General features: G+C 50.1%; 1 protein-coding gene and 1 non-coding gene across 5 annotated transcripts in view; both read right to left on the reverse strand.

The window, feature by feature from the left end:
• NINJ2 (ninjurin 2) overlaps positions 1 to 26,303 on the reverse strand; it is a 98,591-nt gene that overhangs the window by 5,146 nt on the left and 67,142 nt on the right. The gene's annotated exons all lie outside the window — the stretch shown is intronic.
• On the reverse strand, positions 20,319 to 20,378 carry LOC115930305 (U7 small nuclear RNA). Its single transcript, XR_004066948.1, has one exon. It is a non-coding gene; the product is annotated as a U7 small nuclear RNA (small nuclear RNA).

The raw sequence follows: 26,303 nt of genomic DNA on the forward strand, positions 1-26,303 counted from the left end.
CCAGGCTCAACTGTGCCCCCTGGCCTCCCTGCCCCATGGCTGTGCCACCCCTCCTCTCTCTTCCCCATCCTCCAGTTTGTCCAGTAGCAGCAAGCTTTGCCCTTTCTCCTTCCTGGTCTAGCTCGGAGGCAGACAGACCCCCTTCCCCCCAAATGTATTGTTAACAGTGGACAAAACCTTAAACCCAAACCTCTAGTGGTATGTGTTGAGCACTGACCAAATAGTGGGGGAAGGGGTGGCAGGGGGTGGCAGGGGTGAGTACTCGGGCAGCACGGAGGTCTTCCCAACCTCTATGGAAGGTATTGCTATTTGTAAGTTTTAACAGAGCTGGTTGGCTTTTGTTAAATTAATCTAAGAGCCATTGCTTCACAGAGGACGTGAGGCTCGCAGTGTGCTTAGGGGGTGCGCCTCATCCTTTCCTCTCTAAATGCGGGGCCGACTCAGGCCTGCCGTTCCCTGCGGGTGCTGGGCGGGATCAGGGTGTCCCCTCCTGCTCCGCAGGCGCCGGTTCTCCAGAGTGTCCACACGGTGGCGCGCGCGGTCCAGAGAAGTGACTTGGGCACCGCGGCTGCCGGATGGTGTTTCCACCCGAGGAACCCACGCGCAGGACGGGATTAATGGGAAACCTGGACCCCTCCGAGGCCCAGGACGGGAGCCTCGCCCACAAGTCTGGATGGGCCGAACTAAAACCCACCAAACGCGTGCGTCAAGCCAAAGTTCAAGAATCCACCGAAGCTGAAATGGGGCCAGCGTGGGGTGGGGAGACCCAGAAGGGAGGGGCCTCCAGCACAACCTGCAGCCCAGGGGACGGCGGGCAGAAGGGCCGGCAGTGAGGCCCTGGGCGAAGGTGCCTGGAAAGGGGTCCTCTCATTGCAGCATCTTTAAAAGCAGGGAACGGGTTTTACTAATCCTTGTGGGCCAGTTTAGCTGCAGCCCTGCTCAGAGGCAGAGGGATGGATGGAATGACCTGAGGGCCCTCCCTTCTAGTGGGAGGTGTGGATCAGATAAAGCCCTAAATCCTGCAGGGGGTCATCCTTTTCGCCCACAGCCCAGGGACTGGGAGCAACTCCACAGGGGTCAGGATGACAGAGGAGTGGGGAGCGCAGCAGGGTGGCCCCCGCTCCTGCTCAGAGGAGCTGGCCCTTTAAGGCCAGGCCCAGGCGGGTCGGGAACAGAGACCCGGGAATGTGGGCTGGACTGAGGAGCAGAGCCACCCAGCATGAGTCATTCCTGTTTCACCGGACCCTTCACCGCTGGCTCTCGCTTGCCGCCCTCCCCTTACCCTGGCCCTGGCCCTGGCCTCTGCGCCCTCCCTGCAGAGCTGGTCCGGGTGGGCTGGCGGCCTCCACCCGCCACAAGCGCACAGGGCTCTGCCCACTCCCCGCCCCTTTTCTGCTGATCCTGGAGGAGCAGGGGACCGGTGGGCTAGGACTGATGGTTTCTGGGCCCAGCTCTGCCTCTGGGCTTGGAACTTTGGTGCTGAGTTTCCACAGCTATAAAACTGGAGGAAAATCCCATCTCTGGAGGGCAGAGGCCATGGACAGCAGAACGACACTTTGCTGCTTCACAGAAGGAAGGACAGAATCCAAGCGGTTCCCATTTTCCCAGGCTGAGATCCCTCTCTCAATGAGGCTGGCTCTCGGTATCTTCCTCAGGTCTCATTCTGCCCCACCCCACTTGCCCCTCCCCTGCCACTCAAGGGCAGCAGGACACTGACCCAAGACTCATTGCTTTCGGCTCCCAGAGTCCCTGTTCAAGGCGCGGTTGCCTGTGGGAAAGGCTGCCCATCAAAATCTGGCCAACCAATGACACCTGGACAGACGGGGAGTTTGGGGCGGCATGAAGCTGGAGCGCGGCCAGTGCAGGGAAGGTGGGAGTAGATCCAGAGTTTGATCTGGACGCCCCTGGGCATCTGGGCAACAAGAGGACGTGGGTTTGGTGATTGGCATGGGATGAGGCGGGGGGTGGGGGACACCAGAGACCCAGCGGTTTGCCCCATTCCTGGGCCTGCCTGGCAGACGTGGGTTTGGTGATTGGCATGGGATGAGGCAGGGGGGTGGGGTGGTGATTGGCATGGGATGAGGCAGGGGGGTGGGGGACACCACAGACCCAGCGGTTTGCCCCATTCCTGGGCCTGCCCGGCAGACGTGGGTTTGGTGATTGGCATGGGATGAGGCAGGGGGGTGGGGTGGTGATTGGCATGGGATGAGGCAGGGGGGTGGGGGACACCACAGACCCAGCGGTTTGCCCCATTCCTGGGCCTGCCCGGCACAGTCATTACCCTCCCTCTTCCGCGCCCTCCTCTCTCGTTCCAGCTCAGACTTCCCTGTCACCTAGGCCTCTTGCCAAGTCCCAGCTCCTAACGCTGGTGCGATTCCATCCCTTGAAGTCAAGGATTGCTTCATTGTTCTGCCAGACAGCCCTTTATCCCTTAATCCTTGTTGGCCTATATTTTTGTTTATTTACAGAACTTAGGTTGGATAGGAAAGGAATGCCTTTTTTAACAGAAAAGTAAACATGTTTTTCATTGTTTATCGACTTTATGGTCAGTGGGGACCATAAGCACTAACAGATCATTCTGCTCTTTCTTGGAAACAAGATTACAGGGCTGTTCTCCCAGAGGGCCGTGGAGGTTGGGTAAACCCCAGAGTGGTAAGTAACTGCCCTACCAAAAAGCCATGGAGCCCGCAGATCAGTGTGTTTAGGCCCTGGGGCCTGTGGCAGGCAGTGTGTGTCCCATGGGAAGTGTAGGCCTGGTGAGGGGAGTTGTAGCAGCCCGGAGGGTGTCACCAAAGGCACCTTGACCACATTCCAGCCCTGCGTTAATGAGTGAGCAAGCTGGGGCTGGGAGCACTGGACGCCTTTTCTTATCTGCGAGGTCGAAGGGACTGGAACACAGGCTTCCTTGGGTCCTTCCTAGCATGGAGTAATCTAGGGATGGGAAAGCCAGCTCTGAGCGGAGAATCCCGGGGGCTGAGGACATCGCTGAGAGGCCGCTGCAGGGCATGGGTGACCCTCCCATGAGTCGTTCCTGCCAGCCCTGAGAACACCCACGTGAGAGCTTCCTGTGTGCCAGCGCACAGTCAGGGCTACACACTAGCAGGCCCAGAGGAACAGGGGCCTGTCACCCTGCTGGTGGCCTCAAAATGACCGACTGCCCGGGAAAGCCAGGCCTCCCTTGAGAAGGGGACAGTGGCGACCTAGGCTTTTGGAAAGCTGATTTCTCACAAAGGGAAAGGGTGGGTCCCAGCCTGGGAAGAGTGATTCGTTCAAAGGAAGGGGCTTAGGTGAGCTTTTAATTTGGTGTCAGTCCCCTTGTCAGAATTCAGTTGGGAAGGGTGCCTGGGCCTGTCCCACTGTGTGCACACACAGTGGGCTCTCAGCACACTGGAACGATGGTGGTTCCCACTTACAGAGGACATACCTTGTGCCTGGCACAGGGTTAAACACAGGACATGAGTCACCTTATGTAGTCCTCACAACAGTTCTGTGAAGTAGATGAGGGCATCATCATCACAGTTGAGAAAATGGAGGCTCAGAGAGACTAAGTAACTTGCCCAAGATCACACAGCACAGAGTTTTAAATCCCGATCCTCTACGTGCCAGAGCCTGTAATTTTTTTTTTTTTTTGAGATGGAGTTTCACTTTTGTCGCCCAGGCTGGAGTGCAGTGGCACAATCTCAGCTCACTGCAACCTCCCACTCCAGGGTTCAAGCGATTCTCCTGCCTCAGCCTCCCGAGTAGCTGGGATTACAGGTGTGTGCCACCACAGCCAGCTAATTTTTTTTTTTTTTTTTTTGAGACAGAGTCTCGCTCTGTCGCCCAGGCTGGAGTGCAGTGGCGCAATCTCAGCTCACTGCAAGCTCTGCCTCCGGGGTTCATGCCATTCTCCTGCCTCAGCCTCCCGAGTAGCTGGGACTACAGGCGCCTGCCACCACGCCCAGCTAATTTTTCTTATTTTTAGTAGAGACGGGGTTTCACCATGTTGCCCAGGCTCGTCTCGAACTCATGACCTCAGGTGATTCACCTGCCTCAGCCTCCCAAAGTACTGGGATTATAGGCGTGAGCCACCACACCAGGCCCAGAGCCTATAATTTTCACCCTTACTCTACTGCCCCCAAGAAGTGGAAGACATACTCCCTACTCCAAGGAGTTTAAGATCGAAAGATAAACACATGCAGTCTGGCTGGGTGTGGTGGTGCATGCCTATTGCCATCCCAGCTATTTAGGAGGCTGAGACAGGAGAATTGCTTGAACCTCAGAGGCGGAGGTTGCAGTGGGACAAGATTGCACCACTGCACTCCAGCCTGGGCAACAGAGCAAGAGTCCGTCTAAAAGGAAAAAAACAGAAAAACAAAAAGCAAACAAACAAAAAAACAGATAAAAAACAAAAACATATGCAGCCTAAGATGAAAGAAGACTAGTCCCATAGGGTGCACATGCACACTTACTAAGAGGAGGCATAACCTCTACCTGAGTGAAAATTGTCTGAGGCTTTCCTGAATCTGCAGTGGGGCTGTGTCCCTGAGCCCCTGCACTGCTGCCTCAGAAGGGGCACTAGACCCAAAGACCCAAAGGCAAAAGGGTTCAAACTGGTAAGAAGGGACCTGGGTGACTGGAAGAATAGGGTTGAGAGAAGGAATTTTATCTGTACCTTTTGAATTTTAAAACATGTGAATGAACTATCTTAAAAAATAAATTTGGCCGGGCAAGGTGGCTCATGCCTGTAATCCCAGCAGTTTGGGAGGCGGATCATGAGGTCAAGAGTTCGAGACCAGCCTGGCCAACATGATGAAACCCCGTCTCTACTAAAAATACAAAATTAGCTGGGTGTGGTGGTGCATGCTTATAATCCCAGCAACTTGGGAAGCTGAGGCAGGAGAATCGCTTGAACCTGGGAAGGCAGAGGTTGCAGTGAGCCGAGATGGTGCCACTGCACTCCAGCCTGGGCAACAAGAGCAAAACTCTGTCTCTAAAATAAATAAATAAATAGGCCAGGCATGGAGGGAGGTTGCAGTGAGCTGATATTGTGCCACTGTACTCCAGCCTGGGTGACAGAGCAAGACTCCATCTCAAAAAAAAAAATAATAATAATGATAAATTTGTAACAAAAGCAAATATGCACTCTGCTATGGTCTGAATGTGCCCCCTAAAGTTTATGGGTTGGAAACTTAATCCCTGCTGTAACAGTGTTGAGAAGTGGGAACTTTAAGAGGCAACTGGGTCATGAGGGCTCTGCCCTCATTTATGCCATTATCATGGCAGTGGGTCAGGTTATCTCAGGATTAAAAAAAAAAAAGATGAGCTTGGCTCCCTTCCTCTCTCGTGCTTGCAAGCTCTCTGGCCCTGCCACCTTCTACCAGGAAAGGATGTGGCATGAAGGCCCTCACCAGATGCCAGTGCAATGTTCTTGGACTTGCCAGTCTCCAGAACCATGAGCCAAATACACTTCTATTGTTTATAAATCACCCAGTCTCAGTTATTCTGTTACAGCAACACAAAACAGACCAAGACATACCCCCAAAAGGCCAGTGGTTAAAATAAACATGTTAAAACAAAAGTGAATTTATGACTTCATCTCACCCAGACCCTAGCTGGTCCTCCTCTGAAGTGGGAATAATATCTGCCCTGTCTAGCACAAAGGGCTGTTAGAAAGATCAATAGGATCATGTGGGTGAATGTGCTTTGAAAACTGTGAAGTATTAAACAAATATGAGATGAGAGGGAAATCTATCCCACACAGGATTATACTCCCACGTGTGGGCCTAGAGGCATTTCAAATACTGTGTTGTGACTCAGGGCCCGTCCCAGCCCCAGTTTTGAAGTAGGCACCATTTACGGTCCTAACAACTTCCATGGTGTTTGAAATGCCTCCTGTACCCATTGGGCAGCCTCTCTCCTCGCTCCTGCTGGCTCTCGCCTTCGAGCCGCCTGCAGGAAGGGAAACACTCACACAAGCCCACCTGCATTGGGTCTCCAGGGTCATTGCTACTCAAGTGTAGTCCTCTCTCCTGGGGGCCCCACCCACCTCTCTAGCCTGGTCCCCAGCTCCTCCTCCCACCCCTGAAGAGCGAACCCTGTGCCAGGCTCTGTGATGCTCAGACGTGCGGGCCACACCAGATTACTCACTGTTCCCTGAACACACCCCACCCTTCCCAGCTGCTCCTGCTCTGCTCCAGGACTAAAGGCCTTTCTTTCTTCACCATGCTCCCCCCGGGGAAAGCCTCCCCTCCTTTCTAGACCTTGTCCCCAAGTGCTCTCCACCAAGGCCCTGTTTGAAAGAAGGTCGCCTGCTCCCTGGCCTGTGCTGGCCTTGGGCGTTGTTGAGTCCTCCTGAGACGGCTCCTTCTGCTGCCCACTTTAGCACCCGGACCCCATCTTCCACAGGCCTGAGTCTCCATGGAGCCTAGCTCAGCACCTTGCCCACATGAGGTACACAATGAATGATGATCGCATTGAATTTTTATGAGACAGCTTTTTCATAAAAGGCAAAAGTAAGGCTCTTTAAGGGTGGGGTTTCAGGCACAGTGGCTTCTGGGTGGGGGAGAGGAGTTTGGGGAGTGAATCTTTGCTCTTAAACACCCCCACTGCAGGGAGAGCCCTTTTTTCCCTAGATCCTGCCTTTGCTCAGCAGTCCTGAGGGAGCCTCAGGGAATGAATGACTGGGGCTGGAAGCTGCAGCTGGTCTTCAGGCCAAAAGCTGTAAAAGCCCAGACCCCTGAGGCCTTCTGTCTGGGGCAGGCCGCATGCAGGCTCCTGACTGCAGCCAAGAGCAGTGATCTCGCCCTTAAAAATCAACAGTCTCTAATCCACGTCGGGGTGGGGTTTCTTTTGCGTGTTATTCCAGCAATAATACGTAACTGGTCCAGAAACCTCCTCTGAGCCCTGGGCACAGTCTCACTGAGAGTTCCAGCCCTTGCCCCGAGCTGCAAACTGGGGCCTAAAGCTGCAGCACCGAGCGGCCACGTGGGGCGAGGCCTCCCCGGAGGGCCTGCGGCGCCGCCGTTGTCCACCAGGGGGCGCCAGGAAACAGCGCGGCGAGGTCCCTGCTCCACCCGCCGGCGCGGGCACACCCGGGCTTTGACCCCTTTGTGATCGAGGAGACGGACGGGTTTCTCTCCAACAAAAGGGGGCCATAAATTACAAACGGAAGCGGAGTGTGTAGGGAAGAACAGGAAAGCACGTGCGTTGAAACCGGAACTCGGGCCTGCTTGCTTGCTTATTTATTTTAGTTATCACTGTTTTCTTGGGGCAGGCCCTTGCTCTGTCGCCCAGGCTGCGGGGTGGTGGCCCCGTTAGAGCTCACTGCAGCCTCGACCTCGGGGCTCAAGCGATCCTCCTGCTTCAGTCTCCCAAAGTGCCGGGACTGCAGGCGCGAGCCGCCACCCCGGCCTCCGTGCTCGCTCTTAGGGAGCATTTTCCACCTCCCCTGCAAGAGGCCGTTTTGTCAGTGGCTTTCAGAAAAGACTGTTGTCATCTCGGGGTTCAGAGTTAATCGTGGATTTACCTACCACACAGAAATTTCCAAATAATCGATCTGCTCCCTCTCGATATCCACCCTAAACAAGAGCACTTTCCCAATCAGCACCTTGTTCTGGGGCTTCCAGTCCCATCTGGCCTTTTGCTCTTTGCTCTGTGCCCACTTTAGCTGTGAGGTTCTCAGAGACATTCCCCAAAGCCCTCCCAGCCGATCTCTGCTGACTTCAATCCTACTCATCCCTCAGGGGCTAACAAAATTGCTAAAATTTAAACAGTAATAATTAAACAATGATATTGCTGTATGTCAGGCACGACCCCACAAAGCAGGTATTAATACAGATGGTCCCCAGCTTTCGCACCATCGTAAGTGATACACTTTACAAACTGTCCTTCGAGTAGCCATACAACCACTCTCTTTTTCACTTTCAGTACATTATTCAATAAATTACACAAGATATTCAATACTCTCTTATAAAGTAGGCTTTGTGTTAGATGATGTTGCCCGGGAGTAGGCTGGTGTAAGTGGACTGAGCACGCTGAAGTTAAGCTAGGCTAAACTATGAAGTTCAGTAGGCTAAGTGTATTAAATGCATTTTGACTTACGATATTTTCAACTTACTATGGGTTTATCAGAATGTAGCTCTATCATAAGTTGAGAAGCAACACTAGTCTCATATATATATACACACATATATGTGTATATATACACACATATATATATATACACATATATGTGTGTATATACATATATATGTTGGCACGATCTTGGCTCACTGCAACCTCCACCTCCTGGATTCAAGCAATTCTCCTGCCTCAGCCTCCCAAGTAACTGGGATGTAGTCCCATTCTACAAGTGAAGAAGTTGAGGCTCAAAGAGGTCAAATGCCCAAAGTCACCGGATACTAAGGGATGGCCCCAGTGTCTAAATCCTAAGCCTGCGTTTTTCTCCGATATGCCAGTGGTTCTCCACGTGTGCTCCTTGAAGTAGCAGCAGCATCATCACCTGAAAACTCACTAGAAATGAAAAATTTTTAAATTTTTGTAGAGATGGGGTCTCACCATGTTGGCCAGGCTAGTCTCGAACTCGTGAGTTCAAGCGATTCTCCCACCTCAGCCTCCCAAAGTGTTGGGATTACAGGCGTGAGCCACTGCACCAGGCCCCGAGATCACCCTTTTATTTTTATTATTTTTTTTAAGACAGGGTCTCCCTCTGTCACCCTAAGGGAGGAGACCATCCCTCACATTGTCTTATGCCCAATTTCTGCCTCCAAAGAAAGAAGAAGTAAAAACTAAAAGGCAGAAATGAAATCCACAAGCAGACAACCCGGCCCCACACCCTGGGCCTGGTAGTTAAAGATCGACCCCTGATGTAATCAGTTATTTGTATAAGAAAAGCACTGTGAAGATCCCTGTCCTGTTCTGTTCCGTTCTAATTACCGGTGCATGCAGCCCCCAGTCACGTACCTCCTGCTTACTCAATCGATCATGACCCTCTCACGCAGACCCCCTTAAAGTTGTGAGCCCTTAAAAGGGACAGGAATTGCTCACTCGGGGAGCTCAGTTGTTGGAGACGTGAATCTTGCCGAAGCTCCTGGCCGAATAAAGCCCTTCTTTCTTTAACTCGGTGTCTGAGGGGTGTTGTCTGCGGCTTGCCCTGCTACAACCCAGGCTGGAGTGCAGTGGTGCAATCATGGCTCACTGTAGCTTCAAACTCCTGGGCTCAAGGGATCCTCTTGCCATAGCCTCCTGGGTAACTGGGACAACAAGTGCACACCACTACACTACATTTTTAAAACGTTTTTTGTAGGAATATGGTCTCGCTATGTTGCCCAGGCTGGTTTTGAACTCCTGGCCTCAAGGGATCCTCTCATCTTGCACCCTCAAAGTGCTGGGATTACAAGCATGAACCACTACACCCGGCCGAGGGCACCCATTTTTTAAGTATTAGAGCTGGCCTCTGAACCCAGCCAGGCTCTGGATTCTGTGTCCTTCACTGCTACAGCCCTGGAAGCATAGGCTGTGTAAGTCCCTCAACAATGGGGACCAGTCTAAAATATTTATAGGTAGCATATCTAGATCATTCCAGAGAGGAATGAATGGATCCAAACCGTCTTTTGAACCAGCAGCCAGAGGCCCCAGCAGCTCCCGTCTTCCCAGCCCAGTGCTGCCGGCTGCTGCTCCTCATGAGTCTGTAAGGGTCTAGTGCTTTTATTCCCAGATCCTTTTCATGTCCTCACTCAGAAGCACTTAGAGCCTCTTGTTTTTGCTGAACCTTAAATTTTGTGGTGGAGCCTAAATCCAGACAGGAAACCTAAACACGGGTAAGTGGAAAGGACTTTCAGAACAATTAATCATGAAGCAAAATGTCAACATTCCACATAAGGGTGTATATGAGTTTTGTATGTCCCCACTAGATTATACATTTCCAAAAGGTAAGAGTTATTTCCTCGGGATTTCAGGCAATTAGAATAAGAAGCAATGAGAGCTGAGCCTACAGTCTCTGGCTATCGTCCAGGTGAGACCTCATGAAGTAGATCAGATCTGACAGTGAGATGGGAAAAAGGGAAGGTGGTGAATCTCCCACCCCACCCAGCCCTGCAGACAGCCTGCCAAGATTCCTACTGAGTTCAGTGCAACAAACCTGTTTCCAGCTCCTAGCACGAGCTAGGCATCTAGGATACAACGAAGATCCCTGCGTTCCCGAAGCCCCTGCGAAAGAAAACTAGAATCTTGAGACCCCCAAATTCACCATGCCGAAGAGAAAGTTAAGCTTGGACATGGAGTCATACAAAACAAAACAAAAACAAACAAACAAAACGAAACAAAACAACTGCCTTCCTTGTGTTCCCAAACGGCAGTCATTTCACATGCTTACTTCATCTTACATAAAATGCGGATTCACTGAGCCCAGGACAAATACATAATTGATCTGCCCCCACTCCCTCCTGTCACATGTAAAATGTAGATTCATCGAGCACTATCAGAGCCTCACAAGAATGTGCCCCAAGCCTCACTGCCTACCCAACCTCCTTTTAAAAAACCTTCCCCTCTTGCTTTGCTCTTTCCCTTTAAATACTGAAATTCCCAAAATCCTCTTTGGAAAAAGCATAGGTCACAGATCCTACGGTGTTTCTTTTCTCTGAGTTCACCCTCAACCTTGGCAAAACAAATCTCTCCTCAATGGAGATCTGCCTCAGTCACGTTTCGGTTTACATCCTATTCTAATCCCCTAAAATGACAAAGCTTAGCAGAGAATAAGAGAATAAGCACTGGGCTGGGAAGACAGGAGCTGCTGGGGCCTCTGGCTGCTGGTTCAAAAGACGGTTTGGATCCATTCACTCCCCTCTGGAATGATCTAGATATGCTACCTATAAATATTTTAGACTGGTCCCCATTGTTGAGGGACTTACACAGCCTATGCTTCCAGGGCTGTAGCAGTTAAGGACACAGAATCCAGAGCCTGTATAAAGTGTATAAAGGGGGAAGCCAGGAGATAGAGAGCTTATCCATCCCTCCCCAATGGGAAAGCTTCATGGGAACAAGGGGGCGCCTTACCTGGAGTGCTGAATGAATGAAGGAGTGAATGAATGATGCATTTGTCAGCAGTGTGTGGTGGCTCATACCTGTAATCCCAGCACTTTGGGAGGCCGAGGCAGGTGGATCACTTGAGGTCAGGAGTTTGAGATGAGCCTGGGCAAAATGGTGAAACCCCATCTCTACTAAAAATACAAAAATTAGCCAGATGTGGTGGTGCACGCCTATAATTCCAGCTACTCGGGAGGCTGAGGCAGGAGAATCACTTGAACCTGGGAGGCAAAGGTTGCAGGGAGACAAGATCACGCCACTGCACTCCAGCCTGCATGACAGAGAGAGACCCTGTCTCAAAAAAAAAATATATATATATAGCCATTTGTCATTCACTGCATTCAGAAGAGACTTCAAAGGCAGGACCAGGGTGAGCTGAACTCCATGAACCTCTTCTGTGGCACCTTCTGGGGGTGCCTGCCAATGGCTATAGTATACAAACACCTCGACTGCACTGCTGACTCCCCTCCATATGCCACGGTAGACACAATGTGTTTTCTGTGTGTGTGTGTCTGTGTGTATGCATGTGTGTCTGTGTGTATGCATGTGTGTCTGTGTGTGCATGAGTGTCTGTGTGAATGTGTGTATGCATGTGTCTGTGTGTCTGTGTGTGTGTCTGTATGTTTGTGTGTGCATGCCTGTGTGTCTGTGTGTATCCATGTGTGTTTGTGTGTATGTGTGTGTCCATGTCTCTGTGCGTGTGTCTGTGTGAATGTGTGTGTTCATGTCTTGTGTATGTGTGTGTCTGTGTCTGTGTGTGCGTGTCTCTGTGCCTCTGTGTGTGTGTGCATGTGTCTCTGTGTGTGTATGTGTGTCTGTGTGTGTGTCTGTCTCTGTGTGCATGTGTGTGTCTATTGTCCCTGAGCTCAGCAGTATCCTGGGTCCTGGCCATAGACCCATAGATGAGACAGGCTACAGACAAGGCAGGGATACTGGTGCATTATCCGGAGGGAGCTCGGGGGGCCCAGGAGGTCAAGATAGAGAAGTCCCTGAGCACTGAGTCCGGGGATCAAAGCCCCTCCTGACTGGTGGGCCAGCCTGAATCTGCTGCGCCTGCCAGCTTCAGCCAATCCAAGGAGGCCTGGGCCTGGAACCAGCCTGCCTGGATTGCCCTGGCCCTAGGACTCATGCCTTTTCCCTGCCAGCAAAGCAGGTCCAGCCTGGGTCCTCATACCGGGGCTCTCCTGTCCTCCCTCAGGATTCGAAATGTGGCCAGTCACACATTCTCCCAGCCCTGACACCTGCACCTGAGCAGCAGCTCTGTGAAGGGGGCCAGGGTCTGCTCTGGGGAGAAGGTAAGCAGGGGAGGGCCGGCAAGTGGGTGCAAGGATCTGATCCCGCTGCTGACCAACTCACGCAGCTTCGGTGCTTGCCAGCTCACTCGTCTGTAGAAAGAGGAGACACCCCTTCCTCCTCATGGTGAGAAGCCAGTATCTGGTGAAATAGGTGAGCTGCTGCCAAACTCAGCAAAACCCTCAGCAAAAGTCAACGTAAGTCCCAGGCGATGTCTAACTCAGCCCCAAGGTGTCCTGAGAACCAGATTCTCCGTGGACGCTGAACACGCAAAAAGCCCAGCCCTGGAGGGATTCCAATCCACAGCCTCTCCCTGGCTCCCTGCACTGACCCCATGTGCGGCCAGGTTCCCTCTGCATCCCCCTTCACTTCTCACAGAGGCCCTGTGAGGGGAAACAGGCTCCAGAGAGGACGGAACTTACCCAAAGTCACACGGCTAGGAGATCAGAGGCAAGATTTGAACCCGGGTCTGTCCTCACCACTGTGTTCCTCCTCCCGCAGCTCTTAGGCCAGAGCCCTGGGGAATCCTTTCCTCCAGTGCCTAACACAGAATCTGGCTGGGAGCCTGTGCTCAGGAGTGAATGAATGAATGGACGCAGGCAGGCAGGCATGCTAGAGTGAATGAATGAATGGACGCAGGCAGGCAGGCATGCTAGTGTGAATGAATGAATGGACACAGGCAGGCATGCTAGTGTGAATGAATGAATGGACGCAGGCAGGCAGGCATGCTAGTGTGAATGAATGAATGGACGCAGGCAGGCAGGCATGCTAGAGTGAATGAATGAATGGACGCAGGCAGGCAGGCATGCTAGAGTGAATGAATGAATGGACGCAGGCAGGCAGGCATGCTAGTGTGAATGAATGAATGGACACAGGCAGGCATGCTAGTGTGAATGAATGAATGGACGCAGGCAGGCAGGCATGCTAGTGTGAATGAATGAATGGGCGCAGGCAGGCAGGCATGCTAGAGTGAATGAATGAATGGATGCAGGCAGGCAGGATGCTAGTCCTGCCCTTAGCGCTGGCCCAGATTCAGGCTAGAACCGCCCTTTCCACAGCTCAGGGCGATGCCCCAGGGCAGCCAGGCAAGTGTCAGGTCCCTGCTGTGCCCTCACCCTCTTTCTAAAAATACTAACGAACGAGAGACCTCCAAGGCCACCAAACAGATATCCAGTTGTTCTCTGGGGTCAGTCCTTCACAGCCTGAGGCTGCCACCTGGCACCTGCCGCCTCTGGGCCTCCCGCCTGACAGCTGACCCCTGTCATCACTGTGACTGTTCACTGTAAGGCAAAGTCCAGTTTGGCAGAGGTGGGGACTCCTGAGCAGCCAGGTCCAGCTTGGCCCAGCCTTGCCCATGCTGAATTGTGGGATACCAGGACAGCTTGGGGTCTCCAACCCTGAGCCCAATCAAAGCAAACCCTTCTTTTTTGCTGGGGCTCTATTTCCACAGCCATGAAATGGAGGCGGTCAACCCCTGCAAAGCCTCGAAGTGTGAGTGGCAGCCTGGCTTGAGGACGTGGACATTTAGAACCAGGACAGCGGAGTGGAGACCTGGCCCTGCCCCTTCATAGCTGCATGGCTTGGGAGCTCTCTCAGTCACCTACTAAAAATGGGGATCGTAAGATTACAGAACAGTGATAGCATTAACCTATTTTTAAAGATCTATATTTATATACTTAGATCAATCTGATAGGGTGCAGACTAAAATATTAAGCATCGTCTTGAGGCGATAAGATATCAGATATTATTTTCTTTTTTTGCTTTACCTGTATTTTCTAATTTTTCTTCAGTGAACATTTGGAGTAAAAAAAAACCCAAAATGTTAAAGCAACAACCAGATAATTAGTACTTAAGTATTTGTCCTGACTTACAGGACAGTTTGAGAATGATGTTTATGAAAGTGGTTTACAAACTGTAAAGTTCTTTGCAAATGTAAATGGTCCTTATCATTTTCTCCAAGGGCATTTTGGAACTACAGGGATGGGGACAGAATCGTTTCCTGGCCAGGTGCGGTGGCTCACACCTTTAATCCCAGCACTTAGGGAGGCTGAGGTGGGCAAATCACTTGAGCCCAGAAGTTCCAGCCAGCCTGGGAAACACAACGAGACCCTGCCTCCATGAAAAACTTTTTTTTGGCTGGACACGGTGGCTCACGCCTGTAATCCCAGCACTATGGGAGGCTGAGCTGGGTTGATCACCTGAGGTCAGGAGTTTGAGACCAGCCTGGCCAACATAGTGAAACCCCATCTCTACTAAAAATTAAAAAATTAGCTGAGCATGGTGGCACCCGCCTGTAATCCCAGCACTTTGGGAGGCGGAGGCAGGTGGATCATGAGATGAGGAGTTTGAGATCAGCCTGGCCAACATAGTGAAACCCCATATCTACTAAAAATACAAAATTAGCCGGGTGTGGTGGCGGGTGCCTGTAATCCCAGCTGCTCAGGAGGCTGAGGCAGGAGAATCACTTGAACCCGGGAGGCGGAGGTTGCAATGAGCCGAGATTGCACCACTGCACTTCAGACTGGGGGATGGAGTGAGACGTCTCTCAAAACAAAAACAAAAACAAAAATTTAATTAAAAATAAAAGCAGGCTAGGGGTGCGCTCACACCCGTAATCCTAGCACTTTGGGAGGTGGAGGCGGGTGGATCAGGAGTTCGAGACCAGCCTGGCCAGTATGGTGAAACCCCGTCTCTACTAAAAATAAAAGAAAATTAGCTGGGCGTGGTGGAGGGCCCCTGTAGTCCCACCTACTTGGGAGGCTGAGGCAGGAGAATCACTTGAACCTGGGAGGCGGAGGTTGAAGTGAGCTGAGATGGCGCCACTGCGCTCCAGCCTGGGAGACAGAGCGAGACTCCGTCTCAATAAACACATAAATAAAAGCAAATCCTTCTTTTCGCTAAGGCTGCATTTCCACCGCCATGAAATGGAGGCTGTCTCTGCAGTGACCTTCACCTGCCACCAGCGGTTCTCTCCTCGCCATTCACTGGGCTCTGGGGCTCTGGGCTTCCCTGCTGCAAGCTCTTAACCCTTAGCGTGAGCAGATGGTAGAACTGTCCATGCCTAGAGGGGTCCATACCAACTTCCGGAATAAACGAGGCCAAAGGGAAAGAGTAGGTTCGCCGGGGGCAATCCCACACCAGGAAGCCCCACGATTCAACAGCGCCACCCAGGATTTCAGTGTCAGTCCTATCCTCATCAGGCAGGCAACAGTTGGAGGAAGGGAATGGTTGGAGGGAAGGGAAGGGAACGGTTGGAGGGAAGGGAAGGGAACGGTTGGAGGGAAGGGAAGGGAACGGTTGGAGGGAAGGGAAGGGAATGGTTGGAGACGTGAAGCCTGGGCTGAGCACAGGCACGGCCACACTGTGTTGCACCCTGGCCTGCTCTGCGGATGAGTCAGCAGCATTGATTAAGCACCCACTGTGTGCAATGTCCTGAACTCTGTGCTGAGATGATAGCTCTGTTTGCTTTCCAGCCAATCAGCAAATATTTATTGAGCATCTGTCTATTTGGTGCAAGTCAGAGTACAGAGGGCATGGCTCAGAAAGGAATAGCTCAGACGGAGTTTGTGATTAATTATGGGAATGGGTGCCAAGTGAGAGACACAAAGGGTGGAAGAACAGGAGCGCCTCCATCTAGGGGCGTGGAGGAGGCTCTTGGATCTCAGGGCCATCTCAGCTGGCTCCAGACAGACAAGAAGACTCCTTCAGTGTTCTTCTGGTAATCACAGAAGCTCTGCGTTGGGAACCAGTACCCTAACAGAGGAGACTGGAAAAGGTTTCCAGATGAGCATTAATGTAACCCATAGTAATTTGCATGGCCCAGTAAAAAGGAACATATGGGGCCCCTCGTTCAAATTGATTAAGAGTGAGCCTCAGGAATGAAGTCTAAAACAGGAAAAAAGAAAAAAAAAGATTCAGAATTTCAAGATGGCAAAAGCAGAGAATGAGACCAAATGCAGGACCCTTCTCAGCACAGGGCCCTCCTGAGCAGGCCCTGGGAAGCTAGCCCAGCCTACCTGGAAGAGCAGCAGATAAGAACTTGGGATTTCTGGTTACCAGGAGGATCACAGGCCTTGGGAAAGCCAGTGGCTGCTTCATTATTTCCATCCCGGGTCAAGTTCGGCCTCCAGAAGGTGAGATGGCCCAGCCAGATCTGGCTCTGTCCTTAGCCCTTCCCTCTGGTGGCCTGCCACTCTCAGATGATGGTGTCAACAAGACCAGAGGCTGCTGGCTCTTTTCTCAAAAGCCTGGACCAGGGAACAGCGCAAAATGCAAAGGCCAACGCCTTCACTGGAGGAAGGGGTGGGAGCTGCTTCTCCCTGGGCAGCGCACGCCCACTCAAAGGCATCCAACCTCAAAGTGCATAAGCTCCCATCCGCCCACAGGGCATGCGTTTCGGCCCTATGTCCAACCTTCCCGTCTTACAAATCAGGACACAGAACCATCGGGGCAAGGGACCTCTCCAAGGCAACAGAACTGGGCAGTGCTGAAACTGGGACAAAGGCTTCTGTGACTCCCACCAGGGTCCTTTTCCCAACAGCCAGGTGCCTTTCTGTGCCCTCTGACTGGATCGTAGGAATCCAGGTGTGGGGATCCCTCTGCAGTGACCTTCACCTTCGGGGCCATGCTGGCATGAGAATCACTGTTGCCCATGGGGGACGCCATTCATTGGGCTCTGGTGTTGTGGAACGGAGTTGAAGTTTGGATGGAAGAGCTCACTGTCCCCTCTGCAGGCCTTTAACCCTTAGTGTGAGCAGATGGTAGAACCCCTGCCAGTGCCAAGAGGGGTTCATACCAACATCTGGGATAAACAAGGCCAAAGGGAAAGCGTAGGCTCCCCAAGCGCAGTTTCTTTTCTTGCTACTAAACACCTGTGGGAGGAGGAGGCTCAGCCCTTCCTGTGGAGAATCTCTGCCAGGGTTCAATAGTATTGGACTAGAGTCCTGATCTGGGTCAACAAAAAGACTAGGGGACCAGGAGGCAAGAGTCAGCTCACCAGGACGGGCTGCAAATGGGGAGGTCTGCATCCAGGGTGAAGCTGCCCCTCCACAGGAAGCAGGCCCAGGAACCCCTGGCAATGCAGACAGGCTGAACCCACAGCACAGCCCCCATGGCGGGAGCAACTCCCGGTCAAGCGGCGGCAGGAAGTACCCCAAAGGTGTCCACTTTTATTGTGCAGGACAGAATGTCTGCACATGCACCATCTTACAGAATTTGCACAGCTGCCTAAGGACAGAAGCTGAGGCTGCATTGTAAGGACATGCAAAGGGAGCCCCAGAGGACTGAAGTCCCTTTCTTAGGGCTCTTCAGGCTCTCTGACCAGTGAAGTTCTAGAGCTGGGAGGGGAGCTGGGCTTTCCTAGTCTTGGCCCGATGCTTGTGGTCTGGCCTCTGACCACTGTCCATCTCACCCTGCCCAGCGCTGAGCCATTCTTCCCTGCCCTGGGGCCTCTGTGCAGGTGGGGGATGGGGGTGGCCAGGGACCCCGCGCCTCACAGGCAGGTCACCAGGATTTGTAGAACAGATTGAACACCCCATCCCCCGTGTTTGAAATGCCCTCTGGGCCCTTCCTCGCCGTCCACCCAGGAAGCTCTTCCTTCCATTAAGCTGGTTATTTCCACCACAGGGCCTTGGTGACACCTCCCACCTGATCACTATCCGTTCTCTCACTGGATGGTGAACTCCTTCAGGGTAGGAGCCGTAGTATGAGGCTGGCACTTACTGACAACTAGTAGTTGTTTTATCCATGAAGGGAGGGGACGACCTACACAGGCCTACACTTTAGACATGAAACGACAGCCAACATAGTCCCCAGACCAGTGTGTCATCCTTCCACTATGTAAACACAGATAGGTTTCCCCTTGAAAAAAATTCCCACTATGTGAAAAGCCAAATCAATTTACAAGACAGAAAAATGGCGGAAGGAAGGGAAGGGAGGGAAGGGACGGAAGGGAGGGAAGGGACGGAAGGGAGGGAAGGGAGGGAAGGGAGGGAAGGGAGGGAAGGGACGGAAGGGAGGGAAGGGACGGAAGGGACGGAAGGGAGGGAAGGGAGGGAAGGGACGGAAGGGACAGAAGGGAGGGAAGGGACGGAAGGGACGGAAGGGAGGGAAGGGAGGGAAGGGAGGGAAGGGAGGGAAGGGACGGACGGAAGGGACGGAAGGGAGGGAAGGGAGGGAAGGGAGGGAAGGGAGGGAAGGGACGGAAGGGAGGGAAGGGAGGGAAGGGAGGGAAGGGACGGACGGAAGGGACGGAAGGGAGGGAAGGGAGGGAAGGGACAGAAGGGACGGAAGGGAGGGAAGGGAGGGAAGGGACAGAAGGGACGGAAGGGAGGGAAGGGAGGGAAGGGAGGGAAGGGACGGACGGAAGGGAGGGAAGGGAGGGAAGGGAGGGAAGGGAGGGAAGGGAGGGAAGGGACGGACGGAAGGGACGGAAGGGAGGGAAGGGAGGGAAGGGAGGGAAGGGACGGAAGGGACGGAAGGGAGGGAAGGGAGGGAAGGGACGGAAGGGACGGAAGGGAGGGAAGGGAGGGAAGGGAGGGAAGGGACGGAAGGGAGGGAAGGGAGGGAAGGGAGGGAAGGGACGGAAGGGAGGGAAGGGAGGGAAGGGAGGGAAGGGAGGGAAGGAAGGGAAGGAAGGGAAGGGACGGAAGGGACGGAAGGGAGGGAAGGGAGGGAAGGAAGGGAGGAGCCATCTTCCAAATGGACTCCCCACAGACTCCTTCAAATAGTCCTCTTTGTGAATCTCTTTCTAACCTTAGAATGAGGAAAACCTTTATAACTATGACATCAAATCCAGAAGCCATAAAGGATTAATACATTTGACTGCATAAAATTAAAATTATTTGAATGCAAAATAATAATAGCATATACTCTTATAGCGCTCATTTCATGTCAAACCGTGCACAGAACACTTTATATATCTGAAGTTGTGTCATTCTCATAACAATCCCTGGGATAAGTACTGTCCTTATCTAAGGGACTCTGAGGTTAAGTAACTAAACTGTGGTCATTCAGCTAGTAAGTTACAGACAAAACCAAGTAGCCTGCCCTCAGAGTGTGTGCTCCAGCCATTTCCTCGACCACCACACACCACACAAAATTAGGAGACAAAGAGAAACAGGGGGAACACTGCTGCACAGAGCACAAAGGACTGATTATCCTGAAGTCTGTGGAGGCCTTAAAAATGAGCCAACAGAAAAATTGAGTACAAACAAGCAAGCCCCTGAAGAAACATCACAAATGTGTGTAATAGATATGATAGCCTACATGATTGGTGAAGACTTAAGAGACTGATAATACTCAGTGTTGGTGAAGACATGGCTAAGCAAGCACTTTCACATCCTTGGTAGAAATGTAAATTACTACCAAACGTACCAGAATTGTTACAATCATTTTTCTGGAGGACAATCTGACAATTATCTATTAAAATTTAAAATAGTCTTACCTAGTAAGTCCACTTCTAGGAGTCTCCCACAGAATAAGTCTCCCACAGAAAATGCTCCCCAAAGCTCAAAAAGACAAGCTATTCAATGCATCATTATTGATAATGTCAAAAACTGGGAATGAGCCAAACTGTAATCAAGGGAGTGTGGGCTACATAAGCTTGCCTACAACCACACAATTAAACACTACATATGTCTTTGAAAAGAGAGAGGTGTTCTTGTTCAATCAGTAAAAAACAATGGAGAAAATTAAACAAAACAAAGAGAATGAGGTAGATCCCTATGATTAGATACAGAAGATATCTAAAATGTATTTAGTGGGGAGCAAGTCAGTAAGAACATGATATGATTCTATACTGGTAAAAATGAAACAAAGTATTCAGAGGATCTACTTTATATTTCTATGCATTAGAATAAGCATAGGAAACAGATATGGGAGGAATTTATATCACAGTAAGGACTTTCCCTTTCTTTCTAAGTTATGTATTTTCCCAATTGTAGGTTGTTTTCTCATGGGAGTTTGGTTTCAGTAAAAACCAGGAAACCTGCTAGACAAATTCTAGAAGAGCTGTAACACTTCCACTTCTAATTTTTCACACCTAAGACATCATCCTGTTATAATCAGGAAAAATATAATAAAGATGAAATTAAATATGCGATAAATAGCAAAAAACACCTTCCCTGTTTCTTTCTTTCTTCTACAAGCATGTGCTGGGTAGGCCTCCTGAGTCCTAGGCACTGATGTCTCAGGCTGGGCATGCAGAGATGAATCCATATGGCTCCTGCTCTCAAGAAACTTCTGGAAGGGGGGAAACAGATGGTACATTTAGGGGACGATTGTCTCCTGGACTCAGTTTTCCTCCGTGGGGTGAGGCAGATGGGCTGCTGTGGCAGCCGTCTCAGAGAGGGCGGGGTCTCCCTGGCAGGACCCAAGGGGTCCTAGGGTACGGGTGGAAAGCAGAGGTGGAGCAGTGTGGGGCAGCGGATCAGGGAGGGGCTGATGAGGCACTTTTAGGCTTTGTCCTGAGGGCAGCAGGGAGCGGTAAGTAGGAAGGTTATCCGCAGCTAGTGGCATCCTTAGAGCAGCATTTTATTTTTTATTTTCGTTATTTTCTGTAGAGACGGTGTCTTGCTATATTGCACAGGCTGGTCTGGAATCCTGGTCTCAAACAAGTGGTCCTCCTGCCTCAGCCTTGTGCTGTAGCAGCATTTTAGCAGGACCATGATGGAAGCGGCTCGAAGGATGGGCTGGAGCGGAGAGCCACGCTTGGGAGCCCTGCTGGAGGTCTGCAGCACAGCATTGGCAGTGGGTATAAAAATGGGACTGCCCCAAGAGAGGGTGAGGAAACAGAACTGGCAGGACTGGGTGAGCTATTGGATGCTGAGGGTGGGGAAAGGGAGGGGTGGAGGACGACACCCTGTGCCTCTGGCTGGGTGGCAACTTTGTGCCTTCATAGTCTAAAAACGCACCCTCAGCGTTGCAGCCCCAATAGGACTCAGTTGATGAACAACTTTCCAGGAACGTGGCTCTTGTGTGAAAGGGGCACCTGCGGGAACCTGCACAGACGCAGCTGCCTGGTGGGATTACAGCAGTCCGCCCAGCCACTGCCCAGGGCGCCTGGAAGCCTGTCAAGGGCATAGTCCTTTGTGGCTGATGCTTACAGCTGATCAGAACCCAGGACACTAGCAGTTACTATCAAGGTTATAGGGAGGCTGATGCTTACAGCTGATCAGAACCCAGGACACTAGCACTTACTATCAAGGTTATAGGGAGGTGGCAGAGAAAAGAAGTTCAGCGAGAGTGGTGCCTCTTTTCAAAATGGTATGACAGTCCCTAGGTTCTCTGGCTCCTGTTTCTGGATTCAGTGCTGTGAGGGCCTCTCACCGTCATGTGGTTTGTGTGAACCAACCATCAGGGCAGTTTAGGTACTGCAGGGTGTTGGGGCCCCAGTCCTTAGCAGGGTTCAAGCAGCGGGTGCCATGCCTAGATCTTACAATTCCCGGCAGCATCTCCCTTCACCTCCTGCTTGCTGAGAGCACTTAGGTGGGCAGAAATAGCCCTGTCACTCATGCCCAGCTGCACACACGTCAACAACCTGGGGCTGTGCGCTCTCCTGATGCAAGGCCCTTTCTGCTAGTCATGACTACTAAGACCTGCTGCCCAGGACTGAGTGCTGACTCACCTACTACGTTGGTCAGAGGGTTGGGGGCAACTCTGATTGCAGAAGCTCTCGGGATGGGCAGTGCTAGCGGAGTTCCACAGAGCTGGTCTTAAAAGCTGGGGCCTTTTGGCTGAGCTCCGAGTCCCTGGAGGGACAGTGTCTGCTGTGAACAGATGTCACGGAGGGAGCAGTGTGGTGTCACCAGTCTGGCTTCTCTCCCCAGGTCCCTTGGGCACGTCTTATCTTATCGTGCAGCTGGGCTGGGGGTGCTGCCAGACTTTGTGGGAGCTGGCTGCAAGGGCCAAGGGTGTTTCTTCAGAGATATTTCTCAGGTTCTGGGCCTCATTGGAACAGGAAAGCCTTCTGAAAGAGTGACGTGGCCGGCGGCAGGTATGGTGTGTGACTTAACTAGTCAATTTTGAGCAAACAGAGGCCCCCAGGCGTTTTTCCCAGGTCACCCCCTTTGCCCCTCCTGCTCTGCTCATCCTTCCAACTGTTCCTTTAGCCTGAAGGCCTGGAGCCCCAGCTGCCAGGCTGTAGCCAAACGCATATCTTGTTTGCATTCTCGGTGAACTTACCATTAATCTGTGACAGATGAAAAATAGGAACTTTGAAGCCAGAATGGGGTCAAGTCTGGCTTTACAGCCTGCTGCTAGGTGACCTTGGACAAGCTAAGTTGTCTGAGCCATAGTGTCCCCAAGGGCAAAATGGGGTAAAAGATAGTCCCTACCTCACTGGGCTGCTGCGACAACAGTAGGGCACACATAAAACAGTTCGGTGTCTGCTAGATAACATGAGGGAGTCATCGTCATTGCCGGAGGGATTCAGAGTGGACCCGTCACGGTACATTCTTGTGAATATCCAACAAAAAGGTGTTGAACAAATGGAGAAAGATATTAGACACAGATTACGAAGAAACAGAATAACTAGCTTCTCTGGCCAGGCGCGGTGGCTCACTCCTGTAATCCCAGCACTTTGGGAAGTCGAGGCTGGTGGATCACTTGAGGTTAGGAGTTCAAGACCAGCCTGGCCAACGTGGTGAAACCCCGTCTCTACTGAAAATACAAAATTAGCCGGGCAAGGTGGCGCATACCTGTAATCCCAGCTACTTGGGAGGCTGAGGCAGGAGAATTGCTTGAACCCAGGAGGTGGAGGTTGCAGTGAACCAAGATTGTGCCATTGCCCTCCAGCCTGGGCACCAAGAGCAAAACTCCATCTCAAAAAAAAAAAAAATTCAATGACAGATTATTTGGTTAGTTGTAAGAAGCAGAACATATTAAGGAATGTAGTCCAAGTCCAAGCTCTGTTCAGGGATAAATACTGTCATTATAAAAATTAGTGAAAATAAGCCAACTGAAATTCATCTCAGAAAAGTTATGAAAAGACAATGAAACACACCTTAGGAAAACAGCAAGGAAGAACAAAATTAAGATAATTACAGAAATTTGTGAGTTACAAGGATATCAGTAGATTGAGTAAATGAAACTACGGAATGGATTTTTTTAAAGAAAAATGAAATAAATCCTTTCCCTAAAAATGCAATCAAGAAAAAAACAGGGAAAAAAAATGAATAGACAAAAGTAGAGTGGATACAGATGTTATAAATATAGTAGGAAAGAAGATTTTTTAATGGAAAAAATCCAGAAATCTATGTTAAATATAGGAACCATTCTCAATTTATTAGGTTCACTGCAATACTACCTGGGTGTAATGACTACATTGTTCATTTGGTAAAGTATTAAGGCACAATTACTAAGAACTCTTAGGGGAAGAAAAGAATGAGAAGGCAAGAATTTCCCTGCAATACATCAACATTTACTACTCAGTCAACTTTGAAACAGATCTTAAAACCTAGCGAGTGTTAAAGAAGCATCACAGGCAGGGCGCAGTGGCTCATGCCTGTGATGAAGCTCCCAGCTTCATCAGAAATTTGTGAGTTACAAGGATATCAGTAGATGAAGCTCCCATCTTCATCACAGTTTCCCAGCACTGTGAGACGCTGAGGTAGGAGGATCACTTAAGCCCAGGAGGTTGAGACTAGCCTGGGCAACAGGGCAAAACCCTGTCTCTACAAAAAATAAAATTAGCCAGGCGTGGTGGTGCAGGCCTGTAGTTCCAGCTACTCAAGAGGTGGGAGGAGCGCTTGAGCCCAGGAGGTTGAGGCTGCAGTGAACCGTGAGTGTGCCACTGCCTCCAGCCTGGATGACAGAGTGAGACCCTGTCTCAAAAAGGAGGAGGAGGAGCAGAAGGAGGAGGAGGAAGAGGATGAGGAGAAGGAGGAAGAGGAGGAGGAAGTGGAAGAATAAGAGGAAGAAAGAAAAGAAGAAGAAGCAGCAGCAGCAGCAACAGCAGCAGCATCACAAACTTATCAGGGAAGGGGGCAAATTATTTATCAAATAAATTACAAATAGCTTAAATAAAAGTAAAAAAGAAATGATAGAGGGAAACTTCCTCAACTTGATAAAGAATATCTACAAAAAACCTGTGGCTAACATCACACTTAATGGTAAAAAACTAAGAGCTTTTCCACGAAGACAGGGAACAAGGCAAGACATCCCCTCTCACCACTCCCTTTCAACATCATACTGGAACTCCAGGCTAACGCAACAAGATGAGAAAAAAATGTATACAGATTGGGAAGAAAGAAACAAGATTGTCTTTGTTCACAGATGACAAGATTGTCTATGTAGAAAATTGAAAATAATAAAGAAAATCGAAAATAATAAAGAAAATCCCTGGAACTAATAAGCAATTATTACAAGGTTGCAGGATACAAGGTTAATATACAAAAGTCCATTGTTTTCCTATAGATCATCAATGAATAAGTGGAATCTGAAATGAAATACACAATGCCATTACATTAGTCCTCAAAAAATCAACTACTCATGTACTCCATAAATATGTACAGATATTATGTATCAATAAAAATGAACTACTTACGTATAAATCTAACAAAATAATTACAAGATCTATGTGAGGAAAACTACAAAACTCTGATGAAAGAAACCAAAGAACTGGGCCAGGTGCTGTGGCTCATGACTGTAATTCCAACACTTTGGGAGGCGAAGGTGGGTGAATCACTTGAGTCCGGGAGTTCACGACCACCCTGGGCAACATAGCAAGATCCCATCTCAATTTTTTTTAGAAAAATAAAAACAAAAAAAAGGAAGAAAAAGAAGAAAGAAAGCAACTGAATAAATAGAGAGCTATTCCATGTTCATGAATAGAAAAACTCAATATTGTCAAGACATCGGTTCTTCCTAACTTGATCTATAGATTCAATGCAATCCCAATCAAAATCCCAGCAAGTTATTTTGTAGATATCAACAAACCGATTCTAAAGTTTACATAGAGAGGCAAAAGATGCAGAATAGCCAACTCAATATTAAAGGAAAAAAATAAAGTCAGAGGACTGACACCACCCGACTTCAAGACTTATTTAATACAAAGCTGCAGTAATCAACACAGTGTGATATTATCAAAAGGACAGACAAGTAGATCAAGGGAACAGAATATAGAGTCCAGAAATAGACCCCCATAAATAGAGTCAACTGATCTTTGACAAAGGAGCACAGATAATACAATGTAGCAAAGATACTCTTTTCAACTAATTGTGCTGTAATAACTGGACATCCACATGCAAAAAGAAAAAAAAAAGAATCTAGACACAGACCTACACGCTTTGCAAAAGTTAACTCAAAATGGATCATAGACCTGCATGTAAAACACAAAACTATAAAACTCCTGGACAGTAGCATAGGAGAAAATCTAGATGATGTAACGTAACATAGGATAGGATGACACAGGATTTCCATCCTAGGTTATTGTTATGTCATAACAATATGACTTTTTATATACAACACTAAATGCAAAATTCATGAAAGAAATAATTGATAAACTGGACTTTATTAAATTAAACGCCTCTGCTCTGTAAAAGACAATGTGAAGAGAATCAGAAGATAAGCCACAGACTGGGAGTAAATATTTGCAAAAAATACTGGCCAGGCGTGGTGGCTCACGACTGTAATCCCAGCACTTTGGGAGGCCAAGGTGGGTGGATCACCTGAGGTTGGAAGTTCGAGACCAGTCTGGCCAACTAAAAATACAAAATTAGCCGGGCGTGTTGGTGCATGCCTGTAATCCCAGTTACTCGGGAGGCTGAGGCAGGAGAATGGCTTGAACCCGGGAGGCGGAGGTTGCGGTGAGCCAAGATCATGCCATTGCACTCCAGCCTGGGCAACAAGAGTTAAACTCCATCTTAGGGGAAAAAAAAAAAAACACTTTTGATAAAGGACAGTTATCTAAAATATGTAAATTCTTAGACTTTTAAAATTCAACAATC

Source organism: Gorilla gorilla, chromosome 10 (assembly GCF_029281585.2).
Source record: "Gorilla gorilla gorilla isolate KB3781 chromosome 10, NHGRI_mGorGor1-v2.1_pri, whole genome shotgun sequence".
Lineage (NCBI taxonomy): Eukaryota > Metazoa > Chordata > Mammalia > Primates > Hominidae > Gorilla > Gorilla gorilla.